The following is a 6871-nucleotide window of genomic DNA, read 5'->3' on the forward strand; positions in this document are numbered from 1 at the left end:
AGACGATGATGAAACTTACATTTATTGACCTCTTCTTGTGATCCAGGTTCTAGTATAAGGTAGCAGGCACTTGGCTAATTTAATAGAGGAGGTATTTGGTAACTTATTATTCCTATAACCATCAGATGTTCCTCAGAGCTCCAGAGACGGGCTAGGGATGTGTGGATCTGGGATGGAGTATGATCTCACAAGTCTTCATTCCAAGGGCTAGGGAGAAGCTGTTCTTAATACTTCTACTTCCATGTCTCCTCTTACTCAATCCCATTAGGTGGCCTGGGAATGAATAAGGATAGACGGGTGGACCAGATAGCTGCCGTGTCCAGTGAAGAAGGGTTCTAGTCTGATTCCAGTATTTATATTTCAGCTCTGTGATCTTATGCAAGGTCTTACGTTGTCACAGCTGGGCATATTTGTCCTGTTTTTCCAATTCCTCCTTGTATAGCAGGATGTTAAGTGTTCGAGGATGCTAGGAAGGCCCTGCTGCCCTACTGGCAGGCCTCCCATAGTCTGAGAGTCTCTCATGAAAGATTCATTTCTTTGGGTTAAAGCTTTGCCAAAGAGAGGTGGCACATTAAGCCACTGACACCATAGCGATTTAATTTCATGAAATTGTAAGATGTTAGAGCTAGGGAACCACCTAGAGTCTAAAGCCTCATTGTTCCTACCACTTAACCCATTCTTTCCCATTTCCATCCACAATGGGAGAGATATCCCCGCTCCTGTCTAAGCTAATCCTTCTCCCCATACTCTGGATCCCACCCACCCTCCTTCTTAAAGACCTCCCTTTATCCATTATACCTCCCTTTCCCATACCACCACCTCCCCGGCTCTGCTGGCTTCTTTCCATCAGTATTTAAATAAGCTCAAGTCTCCCTCATTTAAAAAAAAATAAAATGAAATAAAAAGCCTCTTGGGTCTCATACCCCTCTTGAGCTACTGCCTTGCCTCATTTCCTTGCCTGCCTTGCCTTCTTTCCTTCTCAGCCAAACTTCTTATGAGAATTGCCTATAAACTCTAAGGGGCAGGCAAGAGAACTCCAGGTTTTTAGGATAGGCATATGTTTGGGGGGCCTGGTACAGCCTAGAGGAGGACGAGTAAGTGGCACAGAAAGAGGCTGAGGAAGTGGGAGGTTCCTATAGCCAAACTACCTATTCCATACTTTTACCTAAAATCAATACTAACCCTTCACACCAACTAATAATTTATATTGGTTTGGGTGTTCTCTCTGAGTATACCACCAAGGTACTGTGGGCGATACCGTCTAGGACCTACCACATCACTGCCTTTGACTTCTTCACAGTTTCATCTGGGGGGCAGGATACACATACTCAATGAAGATATCAATACAGGCAGTGCATGATTATGGCTAAATGAATGATACAGATTCATGGTCCTCAGAACATAGCATCAGCATCACTTTGGAATTTGTTAGCAGTGTAAATTCCCTGGCTCTACCTCAGCCCTACTGAATCAGAGACTGAGGGGTCCCAGAAACCTGTGTGTGTTTTAAAACGCCCTTGAGTAAGCAAGGCTAGCATATACTGTGCTGTGCTTAGTCATTCAGTTGTGTCCAACTCTGCAACCCCGTGGACTGTAGCCCCCTAGACTCCTCTGTCCATGGGGATTCTCCAGGCAAGAATACTGGAGTGGGCTGCTATGCCCTCCTCCAGAGGATCTTCCCAACCCAGGGACTGAAGCCAGGTCTCCCGCATTGCAGGTGGATTCTTTACTGTCTGAGCCACCAGGGAAGCCCACCCTTGAGTAAAACAATAGACAATTTCAGATCATTTCCAAACATAATTGTACTTCTCTGCTGGTTGAAGAGCAGGAAGGATCTGAAGTGAACTGGAAACTCGATTGTTATTAATAACAATACTCAAACTAGTGTGTGACACAGCACACAAGGACTGGGGTGAGATAGCTTGAATTTTGTCTGATAGTAAGTTGGACATGAGCTTAAGCCAAAGTTGGTTCTGTTACCAACAGGTTACAGAAAGAAAAACATAAACAAACAAAGAATAAATAAAATGCCCTCCAGGTGATCCTGATGCAGAGTCTACAGACCCAGGCGTGTGGGCAAGTGGGACCCGTGGGGCTGGAGGGTTTGGTCAGACTTACGGGGTACTCGGCACTTAAATTTGATTCAATGAGACAGAGCGAAGGGTAGAGGGCGATCCGGGAAGGATGAACCTGAAGGATGAATGTTTCAGGGTTGGAACACGGAAACAACAGAAAGGCTGGAGGGAGCGGGTATGGTGGATGAGGAAGGTGGGGACCTGGAGCCCTACACTGGAGGAAGGCGAGGTCCCTGCGGAGGAGGAGGAAGGAGCCAGTGAGCCTTAAATGCAGCTATCCTGTGGGGAAATAGAAACCTCTTCAGGTTCTCGCTATAGCAAAGGCTCCACCTCCCACATCTCATTTCTTTCTCTCCTTTACCTTGGCTGGCATTATCTCGCAGCCTCTCATCTCCAGAAGCGAGGATCACCCCTCTCCTTTGATCTTCGCTGCTCTGATCGAGAATCGTGTCTTTTTCCCTGCCTCCCGCATCAGTACTTCCTCCTTCCTCCTCCTAATCCACCTCCTCGCTCCTGCTACAGATGAGAAATTCTAAACCACTCCTTTGAAATAAATATTCCTAGAGAGGCTACATGATATGAACAAGTTCCTATTGAAAGCGTCAGGGGAGCTACACCTGCCTCTTAGATTCTGACAGTGTGTACCAGGAACTCATTCAGCCTGAATCAGAGGTCGGTTGTCGGAGCCGGCTTTTCACTGAGCCTCGCAGTTCAGTTCCACTGGGGACCGGCGTGGAAGGCTGATGCGCGCTGTGGTTGGAAGCCGCTCTCGGTTGAAAGTCCATTTCCAAGCGCGGAGGAATGCTGGGTGGCCTTGTATCCCAGAGGGACGTTCTCTCAAGATAGAGCCTCCAAAGGCACCTTTAGGCTCTGCTTTTAGAGCACCTGGTTCCTTGAGAGGCAACTCGATGTTGCAGGATGTGCAGTAGTGGGTGATGAAAGCACAAGGGATTCCCTCTTAAAAGTTTTCATGATACGGCCGAAGTTTTTTGTTTGTTTTGCTTTTTTTTTTTTGGACACACCTGCCCTCTGCAGTGAAAGTGCAGAGTCCTAACCACTGGACCACCAGGGAATTCCCAGAAGACTGAGGTTTTAAGCTTGAGCTCTTCTGTTTGCTAGCCAGGAGAAAGGGAAAGTGTTAGTCGCACAGTCTTACCTGCTCAGTCTTGTCCAACTCTTTGTGACCCCATGGACTGTAGCCCGCCATCCCCCTCCATCCATGGAATTCCACAGGTAAGAACACTGGAGTGGGTTGCCATTTCCTTCTCCAGGGGATCTTCCTGCTGCTGCTGCTAAGTCGCTTCAGTCGTGTCCAACTGTGCGACCCCATAGACGGCAGCCCACCAGGCTCTGATGTCCCTGGGATTCTCCAGGCAAGAATACTGGAGTGGGTTGCCATTTCCTTCTCCAATGCATGAAAGTGAAAAGGGAAAGCGAAGTCGCTCAGTCGTGTCCAACCCTCAGCGACCCCATGGACTGCAGCCTTCCAGGCTACTCTGTCCATGGGATTTCCCAGGCAAGAGTACTGGAATGGGGTGCCATCGCTTTCTCCAGGGGATCTTCCTGACCCAGGATCAAACCCAGGTCTCCTGCATTGCAGGCAGATTCTTTACCATCTGAATCACCAGGTGATTTGGTCTGATTTATCTTCTCTTGGTGCCTTATTTGTAAAATAGGGATAATGAACACCACCTGACGGAGTCGCTGTGCAGATCAAATGAGAGGTAAGTGTACATCATGAACGACCCCGTCAGGTCCGACTTCTGGGATGGCCTTTGAATCAGTTCCCATGTTCCTCCACCCTCTCCACACTCCATTAGATCCTTTCCAATGTTGTGAGCTGGCTTTCCCCAAATATGATTTTTATTATGTGGCAGGATAACCACTCCATCTCATCTCCCAACATTTCTTTTCATCCTTTACCTTTTTGTCACTAAAGTCGTATGAGGAACAAGAAAAACAGAGACAAGCTGGAGCTCCTCCAACCTTTCACCACTTCCAAACTGGAAGACACATTGCAGCCTTGACAAGGGGCTTATGGCTGGGCCCCTCATGGAGTGGGCCTGCACACCTCAGGAACAGGGACATCTCAGGGGCCCCAGCACAGAGAGTGACAACAGCTCCCGTCCCCTGGGCTCGCGAAACCTCACGGAACCTGGTCTCCGCTCCGAGCATGGCGGGGCTGGCCCACCCTGACTGAGGTGCTGTTTTCACCACAGGGTGGAATGGGGGCTGGAAATCAAGTTCTGTTTTGGTTCTTGAATATTTTAGTTTGATGCTTGACATTTAAAAAGCTGTTGCTGACCTTGTTGTTTCCCTAATCAAAGGGCCTCAGTGACTTCTTACTCTCTCCACACTCAAGTCCATATGTCGACCTGTCACCTAGGCTCTCTACTGTCTAATCAGCCCTCTACTCATCCTAGTCAGTCTGTCAGGTTCCCCAGTCTCTTCTTCCAGCCCAGACCTGGTCCTGAGCTCTGGCTGGGTCTAACCCACCACCCAGTAGGGAGGGTCCTCAGTGCATTATCTCACAAACACACCTTTACTTCCTGTGGTTCCTCTCACTGCTGATGGCCCCACAAGAAAGAAATGCAGCTATGGGAGCAGAGCTTTGGAGTCCTGCTGGTCCTCCCTCCCCTTTAATCTACATTATCAGATCAATCACAGCACCCAGTAGGGCCTATTTCCTAAATGGTTTTGAACCCTGTTTCTTTCTCTCCGTTCTCAGTCCCACCACTTCAGTTCTGGCCTCATATCTTTTATTCTGACCATGACTCTGCCGCTTTCCCTCCCTTACCACTCACTTCCCTCCCTTCCCCAGCCTTCCCACTCCGCAATCAAAGAGGTAACAATGTAGGGGTGAAGAGTCTGGTCTTGAAAACCAAAAATCCTCTTCCTGCTCCTCCTGCTGGAGTGACCTTGGGCAAGTTTGTAGCTCCCTCTGGAACTGATAAAGGTCATTGTGAGGTTAAGGTTTACAAACTGTAGTTGGCCCTAAATAATGTGAGACACTGTTATGCTTATCTTTCCAAAATGCAAATGTGGTATGTCATCTCCCCTGAAATCTTTTCTGATTGCCTCATCCTCTGAATAAAGTCCAGATTCCATAGAATGTCCTCTAAATGCCTTCGAGATCTGATCTCTAGACCGTCTAACTACCTTATTTCCCATCAATCATCATCTGCCCTCTACACTGGCCTCCCGTGTCCTTCCTAAAGAGCCTTGGGATGCTGTCCCTTGCAACTGCAGAGCCTTGGCTCCCTTGTAACCCACTGAGCCCCTCCTCATTCCCTGGGAGGATGACACTCTCTGCATGCTACTTTACACAGGCCTCTGTTGTTATACTCATCACACTCTAATACACATTTTTCTTTATGTGTCTACCTCCCCCATTAGACTACAAACTGCTTGAGGGAAGGAATGATGTCCTACTCATCTTTCAGGCCTATAATAGATATTTCCAAAAAATTTCATTCAATGCATTAATGAATCAATAAATAAAAACTATGTTCATCCCTGCTTCTGGGAGTTACTCCCCCAGTGACTTCCTACTTGGCATGCCACCCTGTACCCTCATTTGTCTGCTGCTGCTGCTGCTAAGTCGCTTCAGTTGTGTCCGACTCTGTGCGACCCCATAGATGGCAGCCCACCAGGCTCCCCTGTCCCTGGGATTCTCCAGGCAAGAACAGTGAAGTGGGGTGCCATTGCCTTCTCCGCTCATTTGTTTAGATGATACCAAACCTTCACATCAAATCAAGACCCACCATCTTCATAATGAGACTGGACCCCTTGTGTATGTGTGCTCAGTCGTGTCTGACTCTTTGCAGCCCTATGGACTGTAGCCCGCCAGGCTCTTCTGGCCATCGAATGATGGCAAGAATACTGGAGGCAAGTACTCCAGGCAAGAATACTGGAGTGGGTTGCCATTTCCTTCTCCAATCAGCACCAGTTCCTTATTAAAGTATAGGAGGGATTCATGTTGATATATGGCAAAACCAATACAATATTGTAAAGTTAAAAAATAAAATTAAATTAAAAATTAATAAATAAATAAATAAATAAAGTATAGGAGGGCAGCATTTAGCTCTCCTGAGCTCCTTCTCCTTCATGGCCTTCAATACAGAGGGTGTTCAGTGTCTATTAAATGAGTGAGTAAAAGAATGTATGAAAGAAAGAACAAATGAATTAAGTCTCTCTGTCTTCACTTTCTGTAGCAGTTACCTGTTTTGATACACTTGAGGATATATTCATATATGACCTTGGTTTTTAGTCTTATGTGTTCTCACTGCAAGAGATTGTAAGCCCAAGACTCATATTGCTTTTCTATTTCTCGTAACCCTGATCACAATGCTGGAAAAAATGGTGCAGATTTTGTAAATACTTCTTGAGGAATTGACTCAGCCTCTTTGACTAGTAACGGAAGTAACAGACTGTACAGAATGAGAAATTGGTCTGGTGTATTACAACACGTTCTACCCAGCGTTGCGCTTCTTCACGTCACTGTTTTTCTCCTGTTCCACTCTTGTTCAAGTTTGTTTCTCTAGCCTGCGGCTAAACGTTACAACCAGCTCAGTTCTCACTATTCTCACCCTATTCAATGCCAATAGCAGTTTTCCTGGGGATCCTTCCTCAGTTAATGCCTGCCGTTGCCTGTTCCTATTCAAAGTCAACCCTGAAGATGAACCTGTAGCCTTATTGTCAGCCTGCAGGCCTGGTGAGATCAGAATGATTTTCTTATAACAAAAACAGCAGCAACAACAATAAGAATAGCTACCACTTAGTGAGAACTTGTGATA

The sequence above is a fragment of the Bos taurus genome, chromosome 3 (assembly GCF_002263795.3).
Source record: "Bos taurus isolate L1 Dominette 01449 registration number 42190680 breed Hereford chromosome 3, ARS-UCD2.0, whole genome shotgun sequence".
NCBI classification, from domain to species: Eukaryota; Metazoa; Chordata; class Mammalia; order Artiodactyla; family Bovidae; genus Bos; species Bos taurus.